General features: G+C 49.1%; 34 non-coding genes across 34 annotated transcripts; 11 read left to right on the top strand and 23 right to left on the bottom strand.

The window, feature by feature from the left end:
* Positions 1-114: 114 nt before the first annotated feature.
* trnat-agu (transfer RNA threonine (anticodon AGU)) lies at positions 115-188 on the bottom strand. Its single transcript has one exon. It is a non-coding gene; the product is annotated as a tRNA-Thr (tRNA).
* Positions 189-606: 418 nt separating this feature from the next.
* trnan-guu (transfer RNA asparagine (anticodon GUU)) lies at positions 607-680 on the bottom strand. Its single transcript has one exon. It is a non-coding gene; the product is annotated as a tRNA-Asn (tRNA).
* Positions 681-988: 308 nt separating this feature from the next.
* On the top strand, positions 989-1,061 carry trnav-cac (transfer RNA valine (anticodon CAC)). The gene has a single exon. It is a non-coding gene; the product is annotated as a tRNA-Val (tRNA).
* A 300-nt stretch (positions 1,062-1,361) lies between these two features.
* trnam-cau (transfer RNA methionine (anticodon CAU)) lies at positions 1,362-1,434 on the bottom strand. Its single transcript has one exon. It is a non-coding gene; the product is annotated as a tRNA-Met (tRNA).
* Positions 1,435-1,746: 312 nt separating this feature from the next.
* Positions 1,747-1,819, top strand: trnav-cac (transfer RNA valine (anticodon CAC)). Its single transcript has one exon. It is a non-coding gene; the product is annotated as a tRNA-Val (tRNA).
* A 479-nt stretch (positions 1,820-2,298) lies between these two features.
* Positions 2,299-2,372, bottom strand: trnat-agu (transfer RNA threonine (anticodon AGU)). Its single transcript has one exon. It is a non-coding gene; the product is annotated as a tRNA-Thr (tRNA).
* Positions 2,373-2,790: 418 nt separating this feature from the next.
* trnan-guu (transfer RNA asparagine (anticodon GUU)) lies at positions 2,791-2,864 on the bottom strand. Its single transcript has one exon. It is a non-coding gene; the product is annotated as a tRNA-Asn (tRNA).
* A 308-nt stretch (positions 2,865-3,172) lies between these two features.
* On the top strand, positions 3,173-3,245 carry trnav-cac (transfer RNA valine (anticodon CAC)). The gene has a single exon. It is a non-coding gene; the product is annotated as a tRNA-Val (tRNA).
* Positions 3,246-3,545: 300 nt separating this feature from the next.
* Positions 3,546-3,618, bottom strand: trnam-cau (transfer RNA methionine (anticodon CAU)). The gene has a single exon. It is a non-coding gene; the product is annotated as a tRNA-Met (tRNA).
* A 312-nt stretch (positions 3,619-3,930) lies between these two features.
* On the top strand, positions 3,931-4,003 carry trnav-cac (transfer RNA valine (anticodon CAC)). The gene has a single exon. It is a non-coding gene; the product is annotated as a tRNA-Val (tRNA).
* A 479-nt stretch (positions 4,004-4,482) lies between these two features.
* On the bottom strand, positions 4,483-4,556 carry trnat-agu (transfer RNA threonine (anticodon AGU)). Its single transcript has one exon. It is a non-coding gene; the product is annotated as a tRNA-Thr (tRNA).
* Positions 4,557-4,974: 418 nt separating this feature from the next.
* trnan-guu (transfer RNA asparagine (anticodon GUU)) lies at positions 4,975-5,048 on the bottom strand. Its single transcript has one exon. It is a non-coding gene; the product is annotated as a tRNA-Asn (tRNA).
* Positions 5,049-5,729: 681 nt separating this feature from the next.
* On the bottom strand, positions 5,730-5,802 carry trnam-cau (transfer RNA methionine (anticodon CAU)). The gene has a single exon. It is a non-coding gene; the product is annotated as a tRNA-Met (tRNA).
* Positions 5,803-6,114: 312 nt separating this feature from the next.
* Positions 6,115-6,187, top strand: trnav-cac (transfer RNA valine (anticodon CAC)). Its single transcript has one exon. It is a non-coding gene; the product is annotated as a tRNA-Val (tRNA).
* A 479-nt stretch (positions 6,188-6,666) lies between these two features.
* trnat-agu (transfer RNA threonine (anticodon AGU)) lies at positions 6,667-6,740 on the bottom strand. Its single transcript has one exon. It is a non-coding gene; the product is annotated as a tRNA-Thr (tRNA).
* Positions 6,741-7,158: 418 nt separating this feature from the next.
* Positions 7,159-7,232, bottom strand: trnan-guu (transfer RNA asparagine (anticodon GUU)). The gene has a single exon. It is a non-coding gene; the product is annotated as a tRNA-Asn (tRNA).
* Positions 7,233-7,913: 681 nt separating this feature from the next.
* trnam-cau (transfer RNA methionine (anticodon CAU)) lies at positions 7,914-7,986 on the bottom strand. The gene has a single exon. It is a non-coding gene; the product is annotated as a tRNA-Met (tRNA).
* Positions 7,987-8,298: 312 nt separating this feature from the next.
* trnav-cac (transfer RNA valine (anticodon CAC)) lies at positions 8,299-8,371 on the top strand. The gene has a single exon. It is a non-coding gene; the product is annotated as a tRNA-Val (tRNA).
* A 479-nt stretch (positions 8,372-8,850) lies between these two features.
* On the bottom strand, positions 8,851-8,924 carry trnat-agu (transfer RNA threonine (anticodon AGU)). The gene has a single exon. It is a non-coding gene; the product is annotated as a tRNA-Thr (tRNA).
* Positions 8,925-9,342: 418 nt separating this feature from the next.
* trnan-guu (transfer RNA asparagine (anticodon GUU)) lies at positions 9,343-9,416 on the bottom strand. Its single transcript has one exon. It is a non-coding gene; the product is annotated as a tRNA-Asn (tRNA).
* Positions 9,417-10,097: 681 nt separating this feature from the next.
* On the bottom strand, positions 10,098-10,170 carry trnam-cau (transfer RNA methionine (anticodon CAU)). Its single transcript has one exon. It is a non-coding gene; the product is annotated as a tRNA-Met (tRNA).
* A 312-nt stretch (positions 10,171-10,482) lies between these two features.
* trnav-cac (transfer RNA valine (anticodon CAC)) lies at positions 10,483-10,555 on the top strand. Its single transcript has one exon. It is a non-coding gene; the product is annotated as a tRNA-Val (tRNA).
* Positions 10,556-11,034: 479 nt separating this feature from the next.
* trnat-agu (transfer RNA threonine (anticodon AGU)) lies at positions 11,035-11,108 on the bottom strand. Its single transcript has one exon. It is a non-coding gene; the product is annotated as a tRNA-Thr (tRNA).
* Positions 11,109-11,526: 418 nt separating this feature from the next.
* Positions 11,527-11,600, bottom strand: trnan-guu (transfer RNA asparagine (anticodon GUU)). Its single transcript has one exon. It is a non-coding gene; the product is annotated as a tRNA-Asn (tRNA).
* A 308-nt stretch (positions 11,601-11,908) lies between these two features.
* Positions 11,909-11,981, top strand: trnav-cac (transfer RNA valine (anticodon CAC)). Its single transcript has one exon. It is a non-coding gene; the product is annotated as a tRNA-Val (tRNA).
* Positions 11,982-12,281: 300 nt separating this feature from the next.
* On the bottom strand, positions 12,282-12,354 carry trnam-cau (transfer RNA methionine (anticodon CAU)). Its single transcript has one exon. It is a non-coding gene; the product is annotated as a tRNA-Met (tRNA).
* Positions 12,355-12,666: 312 nt separating this feature from the next.
* trnav-cac (transfer RNA valine (anticodon CAC)) lies at positions 12,667-12,739 on the top strand. The gene has a single exon. It is a non-coding gene; the product is annotated as a tRNA-Val (tRNA).
* Positions 12,740-13,218: 479 nt separating this feature from the next.
* trnat-agu (transfer RNA threonine (anticodon AGU)) lies at positions 13,219-13,292 on the bottom strand. Its single transcript has one exon. It is a non-coding gene; the product is annotated as a tRNA-Thr (tRNA).
* Positions 13,293-13,710: 418 nt separating this feature from the next.
* trnan-guu (transfer RNA asparagine (anticodon GUU)) lies at positions 13,711-13,784 on the bottom strand. The gene has a single exon. It is a non-coding gene; the product is annotated as a tRNA-Asn (tRNA).
* A 308-nt stretch (positions 13,785-14,092) lies between these two features.
* Positions 14,093-14,165, top strand: trnav-cac (transfer RNA valine (anticodon CAC)). The gene has a single exon. It is a non-coding gene; the product is annotated as a tRNA-Val (tRNA).
* A 300-nt stretch (positions 14,166-14,465) lies between these two features.
* On the bottom strand, positions 14,466-14,538 carry trnam-cau (transfer RNA methionine (anticodon CAU)). Its single transcript has one exon. It is a non-coding gene; the product is annotated as a tRNA-Met (tRNA).
* Positions 14,539-14,850: 312 nt separating this feature from the next.
* On the top strand, positions 14,851-14,923 carry trnav-cac (transfer RNA valine (anticodon CAC)). Its single transcript has one exon. It is a non-coding gene; the product is annotated as a tRNA-Val (tRNA).
* Positions 14,924-15,402: 479 nt separating this feature from the next.
* Positions 15,403-15,476, bottom strand: trnat-agu (transfer RNA threonine (anticodon AGU)). The gene has a single exon. It is a non-coding gene; the product is annotated as a tRNA-Thr (tRNA).
* A 418-nt stretch (positions 15,477-15,894) lies between these two features.
* trnan-guu (transfer RNA asparagine (anticodon GUU)) lies at positions 15,895-15,968 on the bottom strand. Its single transcript has one exon. It is a non-coding gene; the product is annotated as a tRNA-Asn (tRNA).
* Positions 15,969-16,095: the final 127 nt, after the last annotated feature.

Below are 16,095 nucleotides of genomic sequence, written 5' to 3'. Positions count from 1 at the left end.
GTGCCAACGAGGCTTCAGGTCAGCTCAGCCTGCTTGCAACCCGTGACCTGAGCAATTGCTGTGTGGAATTCGTCATGAGGGCATATCCTTCTGACAAATATAGAAACACTGAGCAGGCACCGCTGGGATTCGAACCCAGGATCTCCTGTTTACTAGACAGGCACTTTGACCAACTAAGCCACGGCACCCTCAGCTGCTAAGCTCTTGAGATAGTGTCTCAATAACTTTCAGAATGAAATCATATCAAATGGATTCAAGGTCATAAACTATACAGAGACATTCGTAAGAACGACGTTAGCAAACCGAGGTTAAGGTAAAAACCGACTCAGCTGTAAAGTGACGCACTGCATTTGGCAGCTGTGATGGCAAAAGCAGTGAGGATTGCACAAGCTCGGGAGGAAGAGAGAACAAACAGTGAGGAAGAGAGAACAAACATTGAGGTACAGGTGAAGCGATGACCACAGAGCCAGGTGAAGGCCGGAGCAGGAACAGGACAAGACTCGTCAACAAAACCCCTGTCACAGCAGCTCCACCGCAGGAACGGTGATGACTTGAAGCTCAGCAAGACCAAACCTAAACTTTGAGCAGCACAGATTTGTCTCGCTGCGTCCCTGGGTGGGCTCGAACCACCATCCTCTCGGTTAACAGCCGAGCGCGCTGACCGATTGCGCCACAGAGACCTGCGCATCAGCGCTTCACTGTGAGAAATGGTATTGATTCTGCAAACACTGCAGCCAATTGAGACGCTAACCCCAACCCTGTGCCACCGTCTCAATGCAATCCACATTTGAGCATTGCCTATGCTACATCCTCAAGTGAAACACTGTCTCAGGTGTGGTTATCCCATTTGCCTCATATGCTAAATGCCGTTGGCTTGAAACGGGCCAGCTATATGAAAGATTTCTCTGTTGTTTTGGAGGTAAATAGGTGTGGAAATCGAGGGAAAGCGTCTTATCGTCTTTCTTTACTGTAAAACCTTGTCCTGGGAGTTTCTGTGGTGTAGTGGCTATCACGTTCGTGTCACACACGAAAGGTCCCCGGTTCGAAACCGGGCACAAACAACATTTCTCAGTCCGTAGCGGTGGTGCTGAAACGCCACGGCATGTATCAAAGTAAAGCTTGTTCATTTGAGCGAAGCTTCCGAAATGTATACATACGACGTTACACCGGAGACTAGTATCACAAGTTTCCCAGTCCGAGTCTACAGGCAAAGGCTATGTATCCTACATAAGCCTTTGGTTTAAAAAGAATTCCTAGACCTGACGGCCCAGATGACTGAGGTTTGACTCGGCCCGACGCGATGCTCGGTCCAGGTGTTTTGCAATGAAGGGTCCACGACCTAGTTCAAAGCAAAACAGACGTGCCCCGTGTGAGGTTCGAACTCACGACCTTCAGATTATGAGACTGACGCGCTGCCTACTGCGCCAACGAGGCTTCAGGTCAGCTGAGGTCAGCTCGGCTCAGCTCAGCCTGCTTGCAACCCGTGACCTGAGCAATTGCTATGTGGAATTTGTCCCTGTGCCACCGTCTCAATGCAATCCACATTTGAGCATTGCCTAAGCTACATCCTCAAGTGAAACACTGTCTCAGGTGTGGTTATCCCATTTGCCTCATATGCTAAATGCCGCTGGCTTGAAACCGGGCAGCAATATGAAAGATTTCTCTGTTGTTTTGGAGGTAAATAGATGTGGAAATCGAGGGAAAGCGTTTTATCGTCTTTCTTTACTGTAAAACCTCTTCGTAGGAGTTTCTGTGGTGTAGTGGCTATCACGTTCGTCTCACACACGAAAGGTCCCCGGTTCGAACCCGGGCAGAAACAACATTTCCCAGTCCGTAGCAGTGGTGCTGAAACGTCGCAGAGTCTGTCCAACTAAAGCTTGTTCATTTGAGCGAAGCTTCCGAAACGTATACATACGACATTACAACGGAGACTAGTATCACAAGTTTCCCAGTCCGAGTCTACAGGCAAAGGCTATGTATTCAACTAAAGCCTTTGGTTTAAAAAGAATTCCTAGACTAGACGGCCCAGATGACTGAGGTTTGACTCGGCTCAACGTGATGACCAGTCTGCTCGGCCCAGGTGTTTTGCAACGAAAGGTCCACGACCTAGTTCAAAGCAAAACGGAAGTGCCCCGTGTGAGGTTTGAACTCACGACCTTCAGATTATCAGACGCGCTGCCTACTGTGCCAACGAGGCTTCAGGTCAGCTCAGCCTGCTTGCAACCCGTGACCTGAGCAATTGCTGTGTGGAATTCGTCATGAGGGCATATCCTTCTGACAAATATAGAAACACTGAGCAGGCACCGCTGGGATTCGAACCCAGGATCTCCTGTTTACTAGACAGGCACTTTGACCAACTAAGCCACGGCACCCTCAGCTGCTAAGCTCTTGAGATAGTGTCTCAATAACTTTCAGAATGAAATCATATCAAATGGATTCAAGGTCATAAACTATACAGAGACATTCGTAAGAACGACGTTAGCAAACCGAGGTTAAGGTAAAAACCGACTCAGCTGTAAAGTGACGCACTGCATTTGGCAGCTGTGATGGCAAAAGCAGTGAGGATTGCACAAGCTCGGGAGGAAGAGAGAACAAACAGTGAGGAAGAGAGAACAAACATTGAGGTACAGGTGAAGCGATGACCACAGAGCCAGGTGAAGGCCGGAGCAGGAACAGGACAAGACTCGTCAACAAAACCCCTGTCACAGCAGCTCCACCGCAGGAACGGTGATGACTTGAAGCTCAGCAAGACCAAACCTAAACTTTGAGCAGCACAGATTTGTCTCGCTGCGTCCCTGGGTGGGCTCGAACCACCATCCTCTCGGTTAACAGCCGAGCGCGCTGACCGATTGCGCCACAGAGACCTGCGCATCAGCGCGTCACTGTGAGAAATGGTATTGATTCTGCAAACACTGCAGCCAATTGAGACGCTAACCCCAACCCTGTGCCACCGTCTCAATGCAATCCACATTTGAGCATTGCCTATGCTACATCCTCAAGTGAAACACTGTCTCAGGTGTGGTTATCCCATTTGCCTCATATGCTAAATGCCGTTGGCTTGAAACGGGCCAGCTATATGAAAGATTTCTCTGTTGTTTTGGAGGTAAATAGGTGTGGAAATCGAGGGAAAGCGTCTTATCGTCTTTCTTTACTGTAAAACCTTGTCCTGGGAGTTTCTGTGGTGTAGTGGCTATCACGTTCGTGTCACACACGAAAGGTCCCCGGTTCGAAACCGGGCACAAACAACATTTCTCAGTCCGTAGCGGTGGTGCTGAAACGCCACGGCATGTATCAAAGTAAAGCTTGTTCATTTGAGCGAAGCTTCCGAAATGTATACATACGACGTTACACCGGAGACTAGTATCACAAGTTTCCCAGTCCGAGTCTACAGGCAAAGGCTATGTATCCTACATAAGCCTTTGGTTTAAAAAGAATTCCTAGACCTGACGGCCCAGATGACTGAGGTTTGACTCGGCCCGACGCGATGCTCGGTCCAGGTGTTTTGCAATGAAGGGTCCACGACCTAGTTCAAAGCAAAACAGACGTGCCCCGTGTGAGGTTCGAACTCACGACCTTCAGATTATGAGACTGACGCGCTGCCTACTGCGCCAACGAGGCTTCAGGTCAGCTGAGGTCAGCTCGGCTCAGCTCAGCCTGCTTGCAACCCGTGACCTGAGCAATTGCTATGTGGAATTTGTCCCTGTGCCACCGTCTCAATGCAATCCACATTTGAGCATTGCCTAAGCTACATCCTCAAGTGAAACACTGTCTCAGGTGTGGTTATCCCATTTGCCTCATATGCTAAATGCCGCTGGCTTGAAACCGGGCAGCAATATGAAAGATTTCTCTGTTGTTTTGGAGGTAAATAGATGTGGAAATCGAGGGAAAGCGTTTTATCGTCTTTCTTTACTGTAAAACCTCTTCGTAGGAGTTTCTGTGGTGTAGTGGCTATCACGTTCGTCTCACACACGAAAGGTCCCCGGTTCGAACCCGGGCAGAAACAACATTTCCCAGTCCGTAGCAGTGGTGCTGAAACGTCGCAGAGTCTGTCCAACTAAAGCTTGTTCATTTGAGCGAAGCTTCCGAAACGTATACATACGACATTACAACGGAGACTAGTATCACAAGTTTCCCAGTCCGAGTCTACAGGCAAAGGCTATGTATTCAACTAAAGCCTTTGGTTTAAAAAGAATTCCTAGACTAGACGGCCCAGATGACTGAGGTTTGACTCGGCTCAACGTGATGACCAGTCTGCTCGGCCCAGGTGTTTTGCAACGAAAGGTCCACGACCTAGTTCAAAGCAAAACGGAAGTGCCCCGTGTGAGGTTTGAACTCACGACCTTCAGATTATCAGACGCGCTGCCTACTGTGCCAACGAGGCTTCAGGTCAGCTCAGCCTGCTTGCAACCCGTGACCTGAGCAATTGCTGTGTGGAATTCGTCATGAGGGCATATCCTTCTGACAAATATAGAAACACTGAGCAGGCACCGCTGGGATTCGAACCCAGGATCTCCTGTTTACTAGACAGGCACTTTGACCAACTAAGCCACGGCACCCTCAGCTGCTAAGCTCTTGAGATAGTGTCTCAATAACTTTCAGAATGAAATCATATCAAATGGATTCAAGGTCATAAACTATACAGAGACATTCGTAAGAACGACGTTAGCAAACCGAGGTTAAGGTAAAAACCGACTCAGCTGTAAAGTGACGCACTGCATTTGGCAGCTGTGATGGCAAAAGCAGTGAGGATTGCACAAGCTCGGGAGGAAGAGAGAACAAACAGTGAGGAAGAGAGAACAAACATTGAGGTACAGGTGAAGCGATGACCACAGAGCCAGGTGAAGGCCGGAGCAGGAACAGGACAAGACTCGTCAACAAAACCCCTGTCACAGCAGCTCCACCGCAGGAACGGTGATGACTTGAAGCTCAGCAAGACCAAACCTAAACTTTGAGCAGCACAGATTTGTCTCGCTGCGTCCCTGGGTGGGCTCGAACCACCATCCTCTCGGTTAACAGCCGAGCGCGCTGACCGATTGCGCCACAGAGACCTGCGCATCAGCGCGTCACTGTGAGAAATGGTATTGATTCTGCAAACACTGCAGCCAATTGAGACGCTAACCCCAACCCTGTGCCACCGTCTCAATGCAATCCACATTTGAGCATTGCCTATGCTACATCCTCAAGTGAAACACTGTCTCAGGTGTGGTTATCCCATTTGCCTCATATGCTAAATGCCGTTGGCTTGAAACGGGCCAGCTATATGAAAGATTTCTCTGTTGTTTTGGAGGTAAATAGGTGTGGAAATCGAGGGAAAGCGTCTTATCGTCTTTCTTTACTGTAAAACCTTGTCCTGGGAGTTTCTGTGGTGTAGTGGCTATCACGTTCGTGTCACACACGAAAGGTCCCCGGTTCGAAATCGGGCACAAACAACATTTCTCAGTCCGTAGCGGTGGTGCTGAAACGCCACGGCATGTATCAAAGTAAAGCTTGTTCATTTGAGCGAAGCTTCCGAAATGTATACATACGACGTTACACCGGAGACTAGTATCACAAGTTTCCCAGTCCGAGTCTACAGGCAAAGGCTATGTATCCTACATAAGCCTTTGGTTTAAAAAGAATTCCTAGACCTGACGGCCCAGATGACTGAGGTTTGACTCGGCCCGACGCGATGCTCGGTCCAGGTGTTTTGCAATGAAGGGTCCACGACCTAGTTCAAAGCAAAACAGACGTGCCCCGTGTGAGGTTCGAACTCACGACCTTCAGATTATGAGACTGACGCGCTGCCTACTGCGCCAACGAGGCTTCAGGTCAGCTGAGGTCAGCTCGGCTCAGCTCAGCCTGCTTGCAACCCGTGACCTGAGCAATTGCTATGTGGAATTTGTCCCTGTGCCACCGTCTCAATGCAATCCACATTTGAGCATTGCCTAAGCTACATCCTCAAGTGAAACACTGTCTCAGGTGTGGTTATCCCATTTGCCTCATATGCTAAATGCCGCTGGCTTGAAACCGGGCAGCAATATGAAAGATTTCTCTGTTGTTTTGGAGGTAAATAGATGTGGAAATCGAGGGAAAGCGTTTTATCGTCTTTCTTTACTGTAAAACCTCTTCGTAGGAGTTTCTGTGGTGTAGTGGCTATCACGTTCGTCTCACACACGAAAGGTCCCCGGTTCGAACCCGGGCAGAAACAACATTTCCCAGTCCGTAGCAGTGGTGCTGAAACGTCGCAGAGTCTGTCCAACTAAAGCTTGTCCATTTGAGCGAAGCTTCCGAAACGTATACATACGACATTACAACGGAGACTAGTATCACAAGTTTCCCAGTCCGAGTCTACAGGCAAAGGCTATGTATTCAACTAAAGCCTTTGGTTTAAAAACAATTCCTAGACTAGACGGCCCAGATGACTGAGGTTTGACTCGGCTCAACGTGATGACCAGTCTGCTCGGCCCAGGTGTTTTGCAACGAAAGGTCCACGACCTAGTTCAAAGCAAAACGGAAGTGCCCCGTGTGAGGTTTGAACTCACGACCTTCAGATTATCAGACGCGCTGCCTACTGTGCCAACGAGGCTTCAGGTCAGCTCAGCCTGCTTGCAACCCGTGACCTGAGCAATTGCTGTGTGGAATTCGTCATGAGGGCATATCCTTCTGACAAATATAGAAACACTGAGCAGGCACCGCTGGGATTCGAACCCAGGATCTCCTGTTTACTAGACAGGCACTTTGACCAACTAAGCCACGGCACCCTCAGCTGCTAAGCTCTTGAGATAGTGTCTCAATAACTTTCAGAATGAAATCATATCAAATGGATTCAAGGTCATAAACTATACAGAGACATTCGTAAGAACGACGTTAGCAAACCGAGGTTAAGGTAAAAACCGACTCAGCTGTAAAGTGACGCACTGCATTTGGCAGCTGTGATGGCAAAAGCAGTGAGGATTGCACAAGCTCGGGAGGAAGAGAGAACAAACAGTGAGGAAGAGAGAACAAACATTGAGGTACAGGTGAAGCGATGACCACAGAGCCAGGTGAAGGCCGGAGCAGGAACAGGACAAGACTCGTCAACAAAACCCCTGTCACAGCAGCTCCACCGCAGGAACGGTGATGACTTGAAGCTCAGCAAGACCAAACCTAAACTTTGAGCAGCACAGATTTGTCTCGCTGCGTCCCTGGGTGGGCTCGAACCACCATCCTCTCGGTTAACAGCCGAGCGCGCTGACCGATTGCGCCACAGAGACCTGCGCATCAGCGCGTCACTGTGAGAAATGGTATTGATTCTGCAAACACTGCAGCCAATTGAGACGCTAACCCCAACCCTGTGCCACCGTCTCAATGCAATCCACATTTGAGCATTGCCTATGCTACATCCTCAAGTGAAACACTGTCTCAGGTGTGGTTATCCCATTTGCCTCATATGCTAAATGCCGTTGGCTTGAAACGGGCCAGCTATATGAAAGATTTCTCTGTTGTTTTGGAGGTAAATAGGTGTGGAAATCGAGGGAAAGCGTCTTATCGTCTTTCTTTACTGTAAAACCTTGTCCTGGGAGTTTCTGTGGTGTAGTGGCTATCACGTTCGTGTCACACACGAAAGGTCCCCGGTTCGAAATCGGGCACAAACAACATTTCTCAGTCCGTAGCGGTGGTGCTGAAACGCCACGGCATGTATCAAAGTAAAGCTTGTTCATTTGAGCGAAGCTTCCGAAATGTATACATACGACGTTACACCGGAGACTAGTATCACAAGTTTCCCAGTCCGAGTCTACAGGCAAAGGCTATGTATCCTACATAAGCCTTTGGTTTAAAAAGAATTCCTAGACCTGACGGCCCAGATGACTGAGGTTTGACTCGGCCCGACGCGATGCTCGGTCCAGGTGTTTTGCAATGAAGGGTCCACGACCTAGTTCAAAGCAAAACAGACGTGCCCCGTGTGAGGTTCGAACTCACGACCTTCAGATTATGAGACTGACGCGCTGCCTACTGCGCCAACGAGGCTTCAGGTCAGCTGAGGTCAGCTCGGCTCAGCTCAGCCTGCTTGCAACCCGTGACCTGAGCAATTGCTATGTGGAATTTGTCCCTGTGCCACCGTCTCAATGCAATCCACATTTGAGCATTGCCTAAGCTACATCCTCAAGTGAAACACTGTCTCAGGTGTGGTTATCCCATTTGCCTCATATGCTAAATGCCGCTGGCTTGAAACCGGGCAGCAATATGAAAGATTTCTCTGTTGTTTTGGAGGTAAATAGATGTGGAAATCGAGGGAAAGCGTTTTATCGTCTTTCTTTACTGTAAAACCTCTTCGTAGGAGTTTCTGTGGTGTAGTGGCTATCACGTTCGTCTCACACACGAAAGGTCCCCGGTTCGAACCCGGGCAGAAACAACATTTCCCAGTCCGTAGCAGTGGTGCTGAAACGTCGCAGAGTCTGTCCAACTAAAGCTTGTTCATTTGAGCGAAGCTTCCGAAACGTATACATACGACATTACAACGGAGACTAGTATCACAAGTTTCCCAGTCCGAGTCTACAGGCAAAGGCTATGTATTCAACTAAAGCCTTTGGTTTAAAAAGAATTCCTAGACTAGACGGCCCAGATGACTGAGGTTTGACTCGGCTCAACGTGATGACCAGTCTGCTCGGCCCAGGTGTTTTGCAACGAAAGGTCCACGACCTAGTTCAAAGCAAAACAGAAGTGCCCCGTGTGAGGTTTGAACTCACGACCTTCAGATTATCAGACGCGCTGCCTACTGTGCCAACGAGGCTTCAGGTCAGCTCAGCCTGCTTGCAACCCGTGACCTGAGCAATTGCTGTGTGGAATTCGTCATGAGGGCATATCCTTCTGACAAATATAGAAACACTGAGCAGGCACCGCTGGGATTCGAACCCAGGATCTCCTGTTTACTAGACAGGCACTTTGACCAACTAAGCCACGGCACCCTCAGCTGCTAAGCTCTTGAGATAGTGTCTCAATAACTTTCAGAATGAAATCATATCAAATGGATTCAAGGTCATAAACTATACAGAGACATTCGTAAGAACGACGTTAGCAAACCGAGGTTAAGGTAAAAACCGACTCAGCTGTAAAGTGACGCACTGCATTTGGCAGCTGTGATGGCAAAAGCAGTGAGGATTGCACAAGCTCGGGAGGAAGAGAGAACAAACAGTGAGGAAGAGAGAACAAACATTGAGGTACAGGTGAAGCGATGACCACAGAGCCAGGTGAAGGCCGGAGCAGGAACAGGACAAGACTCGTCAACAAAACCCCTGTCACAGCAGCTCCACCGCAGGAACGGTGATGACTTGAAGCTCAGCAAGACCAAACCTAAACTTTGAGCAGCACAGATTTGTCTCGCTGCGTCCCTGGGTGGGCTCGAACCACCATCCTCTCGGTTAACAGCCGAGCGCGCTGACCGATTGCGCCACAGAGACCTGCGCATCAGCGCGTCACTGTGAGAAATGGTATTGATTCTGCAAACACTGCAGCCAATTGAGACGCTAACCCCAACCCTGTGCCACCGTCTCAATGCAATCCACATTTGAGCATTGCCTATGCTACATCCTCAAGTGAAACACTGTCTCAGGTGTGGTTATCCCATTTGCCTCATATGCTAAATGCCGTTGGCTTGAAACGGGCCAGCTATATGAAAGATTTCTCTGTTGTTTTGGAGGTAAATAGGTGTGGAAATCGAGGGAAAGCGTCTTATCGTCTTTCTTTACTGTAAAACCTTGTCCTGGGAGTTTCTGTGGTGTAGTGGCTATCACGTTCGTGTCACACACGAAAGGTCCCCGGTTCGAAATCGGGCACAAACAACATTTCTCAGTCCGTAGCGGTGGTGCTGAAACGCCACGGCATGTATCAAAGTAAAGCTTGTTCATTTGAGCGAAGCTTCCGAAATGTATACATACGACGTTACACCGGAGACTAGTATCACAAGTTTCCCAGTCCGAGTCTACAGGCAAAGGCTATGTATCCTACATAAGCCTTTGGTTTAAAAAGAATTCCTAGACCTGACGGCCCAGATGACTGAGGTTTGACTCGGCCCGACGCGATGCTCGGTCCAGGTGTTTTGCAATGAAGGGTCCACGACCTAGTTCAAAGCAAAACAGACGTGCCCCGTGTGAGGTTCGAACTCACGACCTTCAGATTATGAGACTGACGCGCTGCCTACTGCGCCAACGAGGCTTCAGGTCAGCTGAGGTCAGCTCGGCTCAGCTCAGCCTGCTTGCAACCCGTGACCTGAGCAATTGCTATGTGGAATTTGTCCCTGTGCCACCGTCTCAATGCAATCCACATTTGAGCATTGCCTAAGCTACATCCTCAAGTGAAACACTGTCTCAGGTGTGGTTATCCCATTTGCCTCATATGCTAAATGCCGCTGGCTTGAAACCGGGCAGCAATATGAAAGATTTCTCTGTTGTTTTGGAGGTAAATAGATGTGGAAATCGAGGGAAAGCGTTTTATCGTCTTTCTTTACTGTAAAACCTCTTCGTAGGAGTTTCTGTGGTGTAGTGGCTATCACGTTCGTCTCACACACGAAAGGTCCCCGGTTCGAACCCGGGCAGAAACAACATTTCCCAGTCCGTAGCAGTGGTGCTGAAACGTCGCAGAGTCTGTCCAACTAAAGCTTGTTCATTTGAGCGAAGCTTCCGAAACGTATACATACGACATTACAACGGAGACTAGTATCACAAGTTTCCCAGTCCGAGTCTACAGGCAAAGGCTATGTATTCAACTAAAGCCTTTGGTTTAAAAAGAATTCCTAGACTAGACGGCCCAGATGACTGAGGTTTGACTCGGCTCAACGTGATGACCAGTCTGCTCGGCCCAGGTGTTTTGCAACGAAAGGTCCACGACCTAGTTCAAAGCAAAACGGAAGTGCCCCGTGTGAGGTTTGAACTCACGACCTTCAGATTATCAGACGCGCTGCCTACTGTGCCAACGAGGCTTCAGGTCAGCTCAGCCTGCTTGCAACCCGTGACCTGAGCAATTGCTGTGTGGAATTCGTCATGAGGGCATATCCTTCTGACAAATATAGAAACACTGAGCAGGCACCGCTGGGATTCGAACCCAGGATCTCCTGTTTACTAGACAGGCACTTTGACCAACTAAGCCACGGCACCCTCAGCTGCTAAGCTCTTGAGATAGTGTCTCAATAACTTTCAGAATGAAATCATATCAAATGGATTCAAGGTCATAAACTATACAGAGACATTCGTAAGAACGACGTTAGCAAACCGAGGTTAAGGTAAAAACCGACTCAGCTGTAAAGTGACGCACTGCATTTGGCAGCTGTGATGGCAAAAGCAGTGAGGATTGCACAAGCTCGGGAGGAAGAGAGAACAAACAGTGAGGAAGAGAGAACAAACATTGAGGTACAGGTGAAGCGATGACCACAGAGCCAGGTGAAGGCCGGAGCAGGAACAGGACAAGACTCGTCAACAAAACCCCTGTCACAGCAGCTCCACCGCAGGAACGGTGATGACTTGAAGCTCAGCAAGACCAAACCTAAACTTTGAGCAGCACAGATTTGTCTCGCTGCGTCCCTGGGTGGGCTCGAACCACCATCCTCTCGGTTAACAGCCGAGCGCGCTGACCGATTGCGCCACAGAGACCTGCGCATCAGCGCTTCACTGTGAGAAATGGTATTGATTCTGCAAACACTGCAGCCAATTGAGACGCTAACCCCAACCCTGTGCCACCGTCTCAATGCAATCCACATTTGAGCATTGCCTATGCTACATCCTCAAGTGAAACACTGTCTCAGGTGTGGTTATCCCATTTGCCTCATATGCTAAATGCCGTTGGCTTGAAACGGGCCAGCTATATGAAAGATTTCTCTGTTGTTTTGGAGGTAAATAGGTGTGGAAATCGAGGGAAAGCGTCTTATCGTCTTTCTTTACTGTAAAACCTTGTCCTGGGAGTTTCTGTGGTGTAGTGGCTATCACGTTCGTGTCACACACGAAAGGTCCCCGGTTCGAAACCGGGCACAAACAACATTTCTCAGTCCGTAGCGGTGGTGCTGAAACGCCACGGCATGTATCAAAGTAAAGCTTGTTCATTTGAGCGAAGCTTCCGAAATGTATACATACGACGTTACACCGGAGACTAGTATCACAAGTTTCCCAGTCCGAGTCTACAGGCAAAGGCTATGTATCCTACATAAGCCTTTGGTTTAAAAAGAATTCCTAGACCTGACGGCCCAGATGACTGAGGTTTGACTCGGCCCGACGCGATGCTCGGTCCAGGTGTTTTGCAATGAAGGGTCCACGACCTAGTTCAAAGCAAAACAGACGTGCCCCGTGTGAGGTTCGAACTCACGACCTTCAGATTATGAGACTGACGCGCTGCCTACTGCGCCAACGAGGCTTCAGGTCAGCTGAGGTCAGCTCGGCTCAGCTCAGCCTGCTTGCAACCCGTGACCTGAGCAATTGCTATGTGGAATTTGTCCCTGTGCCACCGTCTCAATGCAATCCACATTTGAGCATTGCCTAAGCTACATCCTCAAGTGAAACACTGTCTCAGGTGTGGTTATCCCATTTGCCTCATATGCTAAATGCCGCTGGCTTGAAACCGGGCAGCAATATGAAAGATTTCTCTGTTGTTTTGGAGGTAAATAGATGTGGAAATCGAGGGAAAGCGTTTTATCGTCTTTCTTTACTGTAAAACCTCTTCGTAGGAGTTTCTGTGGTGTAGTGGCTATCACGTTCGTCTCACACACGAAAGGTCCCCGGTTCGAACCCGGGCAGAAACAACATTTCCCAGTCCGTAGCAGTGGTGCTGAAACGTCGCAGAGTCTGTCCAACTAAAGCTTGTTCATTTGAGCGAAGCTTCCGAAACGTATACATACGACATTACAACGGAGACTAGTATCACAAGTTTCCCAGTCCGAGTCTACAGGCAAAGGCTATGTATTCAACTAAAGCCTTTGGTTTAAAAAGAATTCCTAGACTAGACGGCCCAGATGACTGAGGTTTGACTCGGCTCAACGTGATGACCAGTCTGCTCGGCCCAGGTGTTTTGCAACGAAAGGTCCACGACCTAGTTCAAAGCAAAACGGAAGTGCCCCGTGTGAGGTTTGAACTCACGACCTTCAGATTATCAGACGCGCTGCCTACTGTGCCAACGAGGCTTCAGGTCAGCTCAGCCTGCTTGCAACCCGTGACCTGAGCAATTGCTGTGTGGAATTCGTCATGAGGGCATATCCTTCTGACAAATATAGAAACACTGAGCAGGCACCGCTGGGATTCGAACCCAGGATCTCCTGTTTACTAGACAGGCACTTTGACCAACTAAGCCACGGCACCCTCAGCTGCTAAGCTCTTGAGATAGTGTCTCAATAACTTTCAGAATGAAATCATATCAAATGGATTCAAGGTCATAAACTATACAGAGACATTCGTAAGAACGACGTTAGCAAACCGAGGTTAAGGTAAAAACCGACTCAGCTGTAAAGTGACGCACTGCATTTGGCAGCTGTGATGGCAAAAGCAGTGAGGATTGCACAAGCTCGGGAGGAAGAGAGAACAAACAGTGAGGAAGAGAGAACAAACATTGAGGTACAGGTGAAGCGATGACCACAGAGCCAGGTGAAGGCCGGAGCAGGAACAGGACAAGACTCGTCAACAAAACCCCTGTCACAGCAGCTCCACCGCAGGAACGGTGATGACTTGAAGCTCAGCAAGACCAAACCTAAACTTTGAGCAGCACAGATTTGTCTCGCTGCGTCCCTGGGTGGGCTCGAACCACCATCCTCTCGGTTAACAGCCGAGCGCGCTGACCGATTGCGCCACAGAGACCTGCGCATCAGCGCTTCACTGTGAGAAATGGTATTGATTCTGCAAACACTGCAGCCAATTGAGACGCTAACCCCAACCCTGTGCCACCGTCTCAATGCAATCCACATTTGAGCATTGCCTATGCTACATCCTCAAGTGAAACACTGTCTCAGGTGTGGTTATCCCATTTGCCTCATATGCTAAATGCCGTTGGCTTGAAACGGGCCAGCTATATGAAAGATTTCTCTGTTGTTTTGGAGGTAAATAGGTGTGGAAATCGAGGGAAAGCGTCTTATCGTCTTTCTTTACTGTAAAACCTTGTCCTGGGAGTTTCTGTGGTGTAGTGGCTATCACGTTCGTGTCACACACGAAAGGTCCCCGGTTCGAAACCGGGCACAAACAACATTTCTCAGTCCGTAGCGGTGGTGCTGAAACGCCACGGCATGTATCAAAGTAAAGCTTGTTCATTTGAGCGAAGCTTCCGAAATGTATACATACGACGTTACACCGGAGACTAGTATCACAAGTTTCCCAGTCCGAGTCTACAGGCAAAGGCTATGTATCCTACATAAGCCTTTGGTTTAAAAAGAATTCCTAGACCTGACGGCCCAGATGACTGAGGTTTGACTCGGCCCGACGCGATGCTCGGTCCAGGTGTTTTGCAATGAAGGGTCCACGACCTAGTTCAAAGCAAAACAGACGTGCCCCGTGTGAGGGTCGAACTCACGACCTTCAGATTATGAGACTGATGCGCTGCCTACTGCGCCAACGAGGCTTCAGGTCAGCTGAGGTCAGCTCGGCTCAGCTCAGCCTGCTTGCAACCCGTGACCTGAGCAATTGCTATGTGGAATTTGTCCCTGTGCCACCGTCTCAATGCAATCCACATTTGAGCATTGCCTAAGCTACATCCTCAAGTGAAACACTGTCTCAGGTGTGGTTATCCCATTTGCCTCATATGCTAAATGCCGCTGGCTTGAAACCGGGCAGCAATATGAAAGATTTCTCTGTTGTTTTGGAGGTAAATAGATGTGGAAATCGAGGGAAAGCGTTTTATCGTCTTTCTTTACTGTAAAACCTCTTCGTAGGAGTTTCTGTGGTGTAGTGGCTATCACGTTCGTCTCACACACGAAAGGTCCCCGGTTCGAACCCGGGCAGAAACAACATTTCCCAGTCCGTAGCAGTGGTGCTGAAACGTCGCAGAGTCTGTCCAACTAAAGCTTGTTCATTTGAGCGAAGCTTCCGAAACGTATACATACGACATTACAACGGAGACTAGTATCACAAGTTTCCCAGTCCGAGTCTACAGGCAAAGGCTATGTATTCAACTAAAGCCTTTGGTTTAAAAAGAATTCCTAGACTAGACGGCCCAGATGACTGAGGTTTGACTCGGCTCAACGTGATGACCAGTCTGCTCGGCCCAGGTGTTTTGCAACGAAAGGTCCACGACCTAGTTCAAAGCAAAACGGAAGTGCCCCGTGTGAGGTTTGAACTCACGACCTTCAGATTATCAGACGCGCTGCCTACTGTGCCAACGAGGCTTCAGGTCAGCTCAGCCTGCTTGCAACCCGTGACCTGAGCAATTGCTGTGCGGAATTCGTCATGAGGGCATATCCTTCTGACAAATATAGAAACACTGAGCAGGCACCGCTGGGATTCGAACCCAGGATCTCCTGTTTACTAGACAGGCACTTTGACCAACTAAGCCACGGCACCCTCAGCTGCTAAGCTCTTGAGATAGTGTCTCAATAACTTTCAGAATGAAATCATATCAAATGGATTCAAGGTCATAAACTATACAGAGACATTCGTAAGAACGACGTTAGCAAACCGAGGTTAAGGTAAAAACCGACTCAGCTGTAAAGTGACGCACTGCATTTGGCAGCTGTGATGGCAAAAGCAGTGAGGATTGCACAAGCTCGGGAGGAAGAGAGAACAAACAGTGAGGAAGAGAGAACAAACATTGAGGTACAGGTGAAGCGATGACCACAGAGCCAGGTGAAGGCCGGAGCAGGAACAGGACAAGACTCGTCAACAAAACCCCTGTCACAGCAGCTCCACCGCAGGAACGGTGATGACTTGAAGCTCAGCAAGACCAAACCTAAACTTTGAGCAGCACAGATTTGTCTCGCTGCGTCCCTGGGTGGGCTCGAACCACCATCCTCTCGGTTAACAGCCGAGCGCGCTGACCGATTGCGCCACAGAGACCTGCGCATCAGCGCGTCACTGTGAGAAATGGTATTGATTCTGCAAACACTGCAGCCAATTGAGACGCTAACCCCAACCCTGTGCCACCGTCTCAATGCAATCCACATTTGAGCATTGCCTATGCTAC

This window comes from Centroberyx gerrardi, chromosome 1, assembly GCF_048128805.1.
Source record: "Centroberyx gerrardi isolate f3 chromosome 1, fCenGer3.hap1.cur.20231027, whole genome shotgun sequence".
Taxonomy (NCBI): domain Eukaryota; kingdom Metazoa; phylum Chordata; class Actinopteri; order Beryciformes; family Berycidae; genus Centroberyx; species Centroberyx gerrardi.
The sequence above is the reverse complement of the archived record's forward strand: the minus strand, read 5'-3'. Positions and strand labels throughout refer to the sequence as shown.